The following is an 11,207-nucleotide window of genomic DNA, read 5'->3' as shown; positions in this document are numbered from 1 at the left end:
TGAGGGCCTCGCTCCTTCCCGCGACTCCCCCGACTTTGTGCCATCGACAGGCTTCACCTCGTTTTCTTGGTGAACGTGTTTGAGAAAATGCCTCCCGAGGCCAGCCTTTCCCTAACTCCCCCCCTTCCAGAAGGTCTGGCTTTGTGCCATCGACAGGCTTCACCTCGGTTTTTTGGTGAGCGCGTTTGGGAAAACGTATCCTGAGGCCAGCCCGTCCCTAGCTCCCCCCCTTCCAGAAGGTCTACTCTCGACATAATACCCTGTGTTGCTTCGGTGACTTTCTGTCACGGCACCATCTCCTCCCTGGGTGGAAACGCTGTAGAATCATAGGATCATCAAGGTTGGAAGTGGCCTTTAAGATCATTGAGTCCAGCCATCAACCTAACATTGACAAAACCACCGCTAAACCACGTCCCTCAGCACGACACCTGCCCATCTTTTATCTCCAGGGATGGCGATTCAACCACCACTAAACCACGTCCCTCAGCACGACATCTGCCCATCTTTTCTCTCCAGGGATGGCGATTCCACCCCTTCCCTGGGCAGCCTGCTCCAACGTTTGATAACCCTTTCGGTGAAGAAATTTTTTCTTAATATCCAATCTGAACCTTCCCTGGCACAATTTGAGGCCATTTCTTCTTATCCTATGGGCTGTTTCTGGGGAGAAGAGACCAACCCCCCACATTGCTATAGCTATGCCACATTCCTTACCGCCCCCCCTCTCCTAGAAAAACAGTTCCCTTTCCACAGAAAATGAATGAGCTAGGTTAGTACCATTTACCTTCGATAAATTCACGTTGCAGTTTATCTAGTTTTTCATTCAGCGCCACGTCCTTGCACTCTGCACTGTGGGGAGGAGGCAATTTAATTTCTTCCGTCTCCTATCTGGGTATGCGTTGCTGCTTCTCCTCTCTCTCACTTCCTCTTCACCTCCCAGAAAATGTTTACATCTCTCTCTCAAGGACACAAGGCAGCTCCGGGGTTTGGTGCCTAACTCCCACAAAGCACCCACAACCCGCTCGTCAGAGGCAAGGCTGGCACCAAACCTCTCCAGAAAACTCTGACCGGGCACAGCTCAAGGCATCACCGTTCCCTGCTGTCTCTCCCACCTCCTTGTCACGCGTGACTGCCCCCTGAAGCGGAGTTGGTATGAGAAGCTATTTCCAGCCCTTGCAATTCACATTTTTCATCCATCAGCTGCTGGAGGTGAGGCTGAGGATACTTTCTCAGAGTGTGAGCTGCGCCAGTCAGGTCTGGTCCCCGGCTACAGCCTCCCAGCCCTGCTGCGAGGGTGAATAAACGGCACCTGAAACCACTACAGCAAGCTCTCGCTTGGCAGAACCTGCAGCCAGATAAATCAATTTGCACAGTGGAAATGAGGCCAAGAAAATCACATTTTTATCACCCCAGGGACGTCTATCTGGAGTCCAAGCCCTTTTCCGAGGGATTTTTTTGATGTTGGCGTTTTTATTAAAAGATATTAACTTTTTCTGAGAATAACAACTCTTTATTAGTAACAGAATCTTTGGTTAGTCAGAAAAAAAATCCATGCTGCTTTCTGCTCAAGGAGCTAAACAAACATTTTCCTGAACAGATTAGCTGCATTTAACATCAGTAAGGGGTGCCCTTTAAAAAAAAAAAACACCACCAAACCCTGAAGGTAGGAAAACAGGTTGAAGATTGAAAGGGCTCCATTCCTAAATCCATAACGAAATTAACGAAATTTAAATCTGTCTGAACTGAATCAAAAGACAATGGAGAATTCCCAGAAAATGTTGTATCTGAAAAGCATTGATGCTCAGTGAATATGATGACAATATGCTCATATCTGCCCAGAGAGGTGGTGGAATCTCCTTCTCTGGAGACATTCAAAACCCGCTGGGACACGTTCTTGTGCAACCTGCTCTGGGTGGACCTGCTTTGGCAGGGGGGGTTGGAGTCGATGATCTCCAGAGGTCCCTTCCAACCCCATATTGTTCTGTGATTCTGTGATATGAAGGCATACTGCTTTTCCTAAGACCTTCATTATGTTCACCAATGCAATGCTAAATACTGCAGTAAAAAGTATAGACTTTTAAGGAAAAATTGAGATAAGCCTTTTAAAAGATAATCTAATTAGTGTTAGCAAATATGGCAAATATTCCAGTTATTTAGCAGTATAGAATAAAAGTGCTTGATTTCTGTTTTTATTATTAAAAACATGCTTTAAGTTGTATCATGCCCATACTCTAGATTTCTTAATCATCGGAACACCATTTCATTTGCACAAATGATGTCCTTTACTCTGCGTAATGTGATTGTTATTATGGATAATTTATGTTTGATCAAGTAATATTTTGGGACTTTTCAGACCAAAGATATTATAACTATGATGATGAAATCTATGTTAGAAATTAATTTCCAAGTCTCTTTTGAATCATAGCCCCTAATTTATAAGTAAATCAACTATACATCTGAGAAAGATGAAAATAAACCTGTAATTCCTTATCATTTTCTTTCAACCCTTTTTTTGGAGGAAGTGCAATTTATTTTTTTAAATTCTGTCTTTTGAAAAGAAAGTGTCGTGTACCCAAGTACTGGTCCCCAGGAACACGAGGAGATTATCAAAACATGGTATGCATTCATTACGATTTCTTTCACAGCCCTTCCTTCTCATATAAAAGAAAATAATTCTAGGTAAATCAGTACCCAAAACCATCTGTTACCATGACAATTAAGGGAACAGTGATGCTGCCAAAGTATGAAAATGAGCTGGGCAGCATCAGGACTAAGTGACCGATTATGTCCTTACAGGTGCAGCAGCAGAGAGCAGGAAATGTGAAAATTATGCAGATGATGAGTTTCAGTCATTCTGCTTCCACAGAATGATACTTAAAATTTAAAAAAAAAAAAAAAAAAGTGCAAAATATAGTCCTTTACAAGCACAGAGGACAGACATGGAAATACTGCTCATACATATTTCATATCACTGGTTATGGTCATCATTGGGCTCATAATTCATGTTTCTTTTTCTGCATTTACTAAGAGTGCTCCCCCAAAATCATTAGATTCTGCCTTAAAACAGACTATTCTAATTTGACCTTCCTTAGCATCTCACTGTGCTGTTACTGTCCCCTCGGAGGTACCATTTTACACCAAGGCAGCCAAACACAGGAGTTATGCAAGGTTTAAAAAACAGAGCTTGAGAACACCACAGGACATGTACTGGATCTGATCAGGCAATCAATTTAACCCAACATTCTGCCTCCAGCAGTGACCAACAGCAGGCATTTGGAAAACAGTGTAATCAATGAAAACTGTCAGTTGATTCCTGGCTTCTTTCCTGGCTCCTGGCACTTATTGGAGCAAGTAATTATTCCATCTCCTTTCTTCTCCATCACGTCCATGCTTACAGATCATCTTATTTTCAAGCTGAAGACCCCTAGTTTTATTTAATCTCATGTAAAATGAATGTTTCCCATGTTGCTGATCCTTCTCGTTGTTCTTTACAATTTTTCAAATAATTCCACGTTCTTTTTTGGGATTGAATTAGTAGAATTCTTAGCATTATTCAGCATGTGGGTATAGTATCTACAATGACACAAGGATGTTTTCTGGTTTGTTCTCACTCATAATAATTCCCAACATTTTACTTGCCTTTTTGAAGAGTGCTGAGCACAGCTTTCAAAATCTATTTCCATAGTAGAGTAATTAATTGTTCTGTTACAGATTATTAAGATTATTTTCCCCCAGTATATTACTTTGCATTTTTGGCTGGTTTACTCTGTGATTTGAAACGGGATCAGGCAAACTTTGTCACCTCTTTTCCCAGTGACAGGTTTGAACAACACAGGTCCCAGCAGCGATGGCACTAAGGGCGCAGTAGTAACTTCTCTTTCAGTTGTTGATTGATTCTGAATGGAGCCTGTCTTCTTACCCCAGGAGAAATGAGTTTTCTAGAAGTATCTAATGTTTACAGTAAGCGTGTTGTAAATATACCTGTTGTAACAGGTTTCTCCAGAGACAGGCACGTAGCAGCACAGGCCAAGCCTGAAAAATGTAGGAGAAAGTTACAGGGTCATTTGCTAGGTAATGGCCATTTTTTTCTGTTTTCAGCATATATTAACTAAATGTTCTCACTTTACTAGTATTTCTTGCTAACCCATGATGTTCTTGTTTTGTACAATACTATTCTCTTCAATTTTTGTTGCATTATATGTGCTTGTGAACAGGCAGACATACACCACGTGCGCTTACACACAGTTGTGCTGTTGAGATCCTCCCCAGCTAAAAAAAACTAGATGTGCTACCGGGATTTGCAGATTTCCCTGCTAGAAGAGATCATCTTATCTGGCTTCTTACACAGTCTGGGTCTTACTTTGTTCTTGCAACACATTCTTGTTTGACTTGTTGATTCAGCAGAGACAGGAGTTCCTACCACACGTGCCTGCGTCCAACCCCTTCGCTTCAGCACCACCAACTTACACCGGTGCAAATGCCCGAGACTCTCCTTCCCGTCTCCAAAGCTGGATGGAAACTACAGGGCTGTGAGTCAACCAGGAGTGAGCGCATGTGCCTTGTCTTAGCCCACGTCCCTGTGCCTCTGGCCACCCCTGAGTCACTTCTCCACATGGGTGTGCCGTATGACGCAACCCATGGCAGGGTTATGACTCAACGTGAAGTCCTAAAGCCACTCCAGCCCAGGCTAAACCCAGTCTTTAAAAATACATCTTTGCGTGAGTTAAAGATTTCAAGTGGTGGAGGTTCTACTGCATTCCTTATCCCCGTGGGCTTTGTAACACCACAGAAAAAGTAAGATATCTTTTTTTTTCTTGGCTGCAATAAGAAATTAAAAACCACAGCAGGTCAGTGCTGTTGTAGAAATCTGAGGGGAGTAAGCAATATTCAGAGAGCATTGTTGTTAGAGACAGTCAGAAGAACAACTATATTGTTTGAACAAGCCAATCAATCAGGAAAATAGTGCTCCATTCTCTTACGAGCTCCATAGCCAAAGCATCTCCCTCATTTTTGGTCCAATCGTTGGTCTTACTTGGCCGCTCTCTCTGTCCTAAGTCAGCAGTTGTTTCAAGGGAGAAAATTATTTTATCGAAATGAAAAACATAGAGATTCTTCGGGAAACTTTCCAAGAATTAAAGATGCAAAGTCATGTTTTTAAATATTAATTGTATGGGCTCTTAGCTTTACTTTTCCTATAATGACCAAAATAGTCCAAACCAAAACCTTTCACGCTGTTACACCCCTGCGTCTGTCCAGGAGAGGGGACTTATTTCAGGAATGGCCTCAGGGCGTCACACCCTTCTCGTTATCCACTACGTGCCTCAAACAATGTAACGCTGCTTCTTAAATTAAGCATGTAAATCTTTACTACAGCTCAATAGAAAAAAGGAGTACTTAAAATCTTGATGTAAATCACTGAAATTACCTGCCCTACACCTAACCCAATAGTAAACCCCTGTATGGAATCCTGTATCAGTACAGGCTAAAAGAGGGGGCCCATAAAATTAGTTCTACAGCACACACTGGAAAAAGAACTATGAGATGACCCTAATCACGTATCTGAGAGTAGTTACTTGAAAACTGTGAGACTGAACTCAAAACCTCCATAAATATGTACAAAATCAGAATTAACGGGGTTTATTTTGAGACTGGGTGATGCTTTTTCACACAAAGGAGGCTGAGGAGAGACCTCACACTCTACAGCTCCCTGAAAGGAGGGTGTAGCCAGGGGAGGTCGGTCACTTCTCCCAAGTCACAGGTGATGGGACAAGAGGAAATGGCCTCAAGTTGCCTCAGGGGAGGTTCGGATTGGATATTAGAAAATATTTTTACACCTAAAGGGTTATTAAGCCTTGGAATGGGCTGCCCAGGGAAGTGGTTGAGGCACCATCCCTGGAGGTGTTCAAAAGACGGGTTGACATAGAGCTTAGAGACATGGTTTAGTGATGTGTTTTTATCAGAGTGAGGTTGATGGTTGGACTCGATGATCTTAAAGGTCCCTTCCAATCCAGACAATTCTATGATTCTCTGTGAAGAGGATGTGCAGTGAAGTCTTGAGGGAGCAGAGTATCAAAGAGACAGTTTACAAAGAGAAAAAGAAATATATAATAAATACATAGCTGATATATGTATCACCTGAAATAGCTGATTGTATTCAATGTGGTTTATGGTGTTCTTTGCCACAACAGCTGAATATTTCAGAGAGAGGCACATGAAGAGTAATTACTTTCTCAGATTCCTGGTATCAAAAAATATCCTGTAGCAAGGAAACAGCAGAACATCTCCTGATCTCCAGACAGTGTGGTAACAGCTGAATCACCCACTCCCTCTGTTCTCTTGTTTGGTACACACCATGGGGGGAAAAAAAACACCTCCCCTTCTCTCTTTCCCTCTACACTTTTACATACACATACTGACATTTCAGGGACTTTTTCAGAAAACCAAAAACAGTGGCTTTGCATAAAGATGTCAAATAACGGTAGCAGAGATGACAGTTACATTAATAGAGAGTTACTGTTCACATCCACATCAAATACAGCTCTAGGTGTAATATCTTTATTTATTAGTTTCATATAAATTTTCCTCCTAAAGCTCAAGCATTTATAATGACTCGCGACAGAAGTACATCAAATCTTTTCCTGAAGGAAATCTTATTGAAATGGGACTGTGGATTGGCGTTTGTCAGAATGCATTTATTTAACATATGAAATCTTGTCATGGCAAAAGCCATTATATTAAATATATATTTTTTTTACTGAAATGTCAAGACCTCCTGCTGGCCGTGCAAGCATGGTTCACAGAAGTTTATAGATGGCTAAAAACCATAAGAAACCTTTCTTTATCACTGGATCAATGACAGATAATAATAATTTAATGCAAAAATTCGGTTTACAAGCATTTTTAGGGATAAACCTGTAATTTTGCTAGTCTACATTCCAGGTTCTTAGCTCAAAGACTGTGTTTAAGGTGCACATGGGATCATTTGAATCTGATAATCTTCACAACTACACTGAATTTATGCTATAGTTTGAAGTCAAGTACATTGATTCCTGCATATGGGGAAGCGTATTTTTAGGGTCAAATTTATATATAACCTGCCTTTTAATAATTCTTTTCTGGTGTTGAGATACAATGCCAGCTCTGAAATCCAAGTGAGGTTCAAATTCGTAACTGATCAAACTTTATTAATCTCACTGGCACTGCAGCTACAAGTCTTTTGATCCTAAATAATTTGATTTCCTGTTGTTTGAAACTGCGGCACAGAACAAGGATCAGATTCCCAATGCAGCTTCCCATAGAGCACTGCTAACAGCCTCCCCTACTGACCCAACAGCCTAGCAGGGATTTCTGTCACGGTGTAGGGGGTTGAACTGTATATTAACTTCAAATAGTAGACAAATATCTATCAGGGAAGTACTATAAGAACATCACATTAATTTACATTTTTAAACAGACCATATGGTTTGATAACAAATGATGTGCCAGTTTTCTCCTCCATCCAACACCTCAGTTTTATGAATTTTCATGAATTTTTAGTCTGCAAAGTTAGTTGTAATTGCAAATCCCAAATTTCTGGGATAAATCTTACCCTTTTAAATTTTTCCTTGGGGAAATTTTGTCCAAGCATCTCTGATGTATTGGAGAAGTGTAGAATTAAAAACATAAGTAAGAAAATTAAGTATAACCAACTTCTTGTTTGGTTCATAGTTATGCTATGTAATTGTGTTTGCATGTATATAGATAATATTTGCTTCTCAAGGTGTTGTGACGTCATATTTTGAAGCAAATATTATTTGTTCTCTGTCACACAAATAGCACAAATGAATCTGACTTCCCTTACATTTAATGAAGGAAGCACAAAAGCTGTCTTGCACACAGGCAAGTGTTCTCTTTGTGAACTGTTACAGAAACTTCCCAATGCGCTTCCTCTGAATCCAAGTCTTCCTCACCTAAGTTTAGACCAGCTTCAACTTCCTTCCGCCATTAGGAACCAGCACATTTACTCCGTTTTATAAAGTTCATCTCCATTTTGAATGTAATGGAAGTTTATAAAATCATATAAATAATATTAGATGACACAAAAGTATGCTTCTGATGGTCTGCAAATTTGGCAGAAACAAGGTGGTGGGTGTGATGATTCCAGAAAATATATATATATTTCTGCTCTAAAACCCATAAATAACTGTAATTGTAGTGCTAACAGGAAACAGAAATGGGAGGAGTATTTTTATTTTTTATTTAGACAATCAGTTGCATCATAGACTAAGCAAAGTAAGTCAGTGTAGCATGAGGAACTTCCCAGCTATGTAAACAAGGTATGCGTGTCCATCAGAGGGAAAAAGTATGCATGGGCACAGGTAGAATATTTGGGATAAGGTACCGAAGAAATATTAGCCATCTTCCTCAGGAGTACATTCAGGAGAGGTGAGGGTCTCAAAATAGAAATTAAAAAACAGAACAAGGACTTATTCTCAGTTATTTTAGAGAGTCACATAGCTGGAGCTATAAAGGACAGTCCCTATAAAGGACTTCTATACAGTCCTCTGTATGGAAGAAAACTGGAGAAACAATCTCCAAAAGAGAGGCAACTGATCATTAGGTCAATCAGTGGATCAGTTCTGTCTAGTGCTAGGGAGGCACGCAAAGCCAAAGGCTCCAGCCAGCCAACTTTCCCTCTTTCCTCCTATTGAATTGTTTCACTTGGCAGCGAAAGCAAAGGAGAAAAGAGATCTGATGGGAAAATGTAGTGAGAGCATACCCTCTTGTTTTTTTCTTAAAAGGGGACCTTTCACACTCTAATCCTTTAGAAGACTTCTCTTGACCTCAGCTGGCATTTTCTCAGTGCGCCCTTCAGAGAAAAGACTGACCACAAGGCACACTGTTAAAAGTGGCTGATGTTGCACTAGGATGTACATCAGCCACGGAAAAATGTTTATTTGCAGATGTAGTAAAGTAGGACTGCTCTGAACTGTGTAGAGAACAATTAACTCTCACCCTGAAAAGTCAGCAGGCACTAAAGAAATCATTGGGCAAAGTGCAAAGGCTAAGATTTTGGGTAGGAGTTGAAAGGTCCCTAATTTTCAGGATTTTAAATTGTATTACCTGAGCATACACCCTACATCAGTAAGAATGGGATCAGACAGCATCAGATAGGGATAAGATCTGATCAACACCTATAAATACTTAAAGAGTGGGTGTCAGGAGGATGGGGCCAGTCTTTTTTCAGTGGTGCCCAGTGACAGGACAAGAGGAAATGGGCACAAACTTGAACATTGGAAGTTCCATCTAAACATGAGGAGGAACTTCTTTCTTGTGAGGGTGGCAGAGCCCTGGAACAGCCTGCCCAGAGAGGTGGTGGAGTCTCCAAAACCCACCTGGGCATGTTCCTGTGCAACGTTCTCTAGGTGGACCTGCTTTGGCAGGGGGGGTGGACTAGATGATGTCCAGAGGTCCCTTCCAACCTCATATCATTCTGTGATTCTGTGATTCACCCCACCAGACTTTAGCTACCTGAAATTAAGGTGTCTATTTGAAATTGGTTACTTGACTAACTCCCTGCACGTAGACACAGTTATGTCTCTATAGTAAAGGAGAGAAATAAACACCTCACCTTCCAAAAAGCACCACTACAGAGAGAGCTTCAATAAGTAGGTCAGAGATGACAACTAACTTCTAGCTAAAGACACACGTTCTAAAGACACAATAGTTCTTTGGTCACAGCTGTAAGCTAAAAAACACATAAACTAAAGCACCAAGGCTGTATTGTTGACCCCATTCTGTCAATTAACCAAAGATTCTCTAAGCAAACACACAAATTATCCTCGTATAGTCATCAATAAAGACTTGCTGCATCAGTTAATTGGTTACTACAGGTGAGAATGTTTCCATCACCGAGGCAAACACAAGGTGGAAGGACTAGTATCTCACACCAGAAGAAATGCAGGCGTTTTGTCGTTCACTTGCTTTCTAAGGAATACACATCCTTTATTTCATTTACTGGGAAATAGAGTCTGTATGTGTTCCCAAGCTGAAAACTGACTGCACAAGCTATTTTTCTCCCAGGTCAGATGTGAGGAAACAGAGCCATTTCACTTCCTTCAAAATCTCTATATAAAGAGAAGAGGAAAATGGGACCAGACCTATTGTTCTTACAGTTTCCTGCCTCCTTTTTCACTATACCCCATTCGAAAAAGCAAGGGTCTGCCACTTTTAGTTCATCATTATTATTCAGTGTATTTGGATAACTAACAATATATAAATGGCTCTTGTAGCACACAGAAAATATCAGAAAAGGCTTTATTTGATAAGAAGATTGTATGTTAAAGGTAGCTGCTGCCTCTGTTTTACTTTCATATGAAATATAGTAGCTCTTCATTCAACGTGTTCTCTCTCTTCCAAGATAATAAGATCGAACTATACAAGTCAATAACCCACCCACAAAACCTCAATAGGCTATTTTTGTGTTTCTTTTCCTCAGCTGTTTTTCCTAAGTCTTCGGTCCTTTGAATGGCTGGAGTATGACGATCGAATATAAACAAGAGAAAGGCCTGAGTTATGAAGCACATTTGGCCCACTCTGGGCTGCCCTAGTCCCAGGCTTTTTGCCAGGGCTGCAGCAAGTTCTTATTGGAATGAACTGGGAAGCGGTACAAGAAGTTTCTGCTCTCCCTCAGCCACGAGCTGTAACTGGAGGTCTGGGGAAACAAGCACGAGCCCACTGTGCGCTCCCAAAAAGCCCCTATTTCTTCTTCCCTGCTATTTGTGGGATCCTCACAGAATCACAGAATCACAGACTCTTCTAGGTTGGAAGGGACCTTAAAGATCATCTTGTCCAACCGTCAACCTGACTGACAAAAATAGACACCCACACAACAAACAAGGAGCATCATCACTAAACCATACCTCCCAGCACTTCATCAGCCCGTCTTTTGAACACCTCCAGGGATGGTGCCTCAACCACCTCCCTGGGCAGCCCATTCCAATGGCTGATAACCCTTTCGGTGAAAAAATTTTTCCTAATATCCAGCCTGAACCTCCCCTGGTGCAACCTGAGGCAATTTCCTCTTGTCCTGTCACCTGTGACTTGGGAGAAGAGACCGACCCCCACCTCTCTACACCCTCCTTTCAGGGAGTTGGAGAGAGCAATAAGGTCTCCCCTCAGCCTCCTCTTCTCCAGGCTGAATAACCCCAGCTCCCTCAGCCTCTCCTCAT

General features: G+C 41.4%; 1 protein-coding gene across 1 annotated transcript in view; it reads right to left on the bottom strand.

The window, feature by feature from the left end:
* The window catches only part of ABRACL (ABRA C-terminal like), a 5,244-nt gene extending 4,160 nt beyond the window's left edge, over positions 1–1,084 (bottom strand). Inside the window, exon 1 of the mRNA XM_014939555.1 lies at positions 782–1,084. The gene's annotated coding sequence lies outside the window, so the exon portion shown is untranslated. The remainder of the gene's footprint in view (positions 1–781) is intronic.
* Between the last annotated feature and the right edge of the window lie 10,123 nt (positions 1,085–11,207).

Source organism: Calidris pugnax, unplaced genomic scaffold (genome assembly GCF_001431845.1).
Source record: "Calidris pugnax isolate Ruff unplaced genomic scaffold, ASM143184v1 scaffold57, whole genome shotgun sequence".
In the NCBI taxonomy this organism is placed as follows: domain Eukaryota; kingdom Metazoa; phylum Chordata; class Aves; order Charadriiformes; family Scolopacidae; genus Calidris; species Calidris pugnax.
The sequence above is the reverse complement of the archived record's forward strand: the minus strand, read 5'-3'. Positions and strand labels throughout refer to the sequence as shown.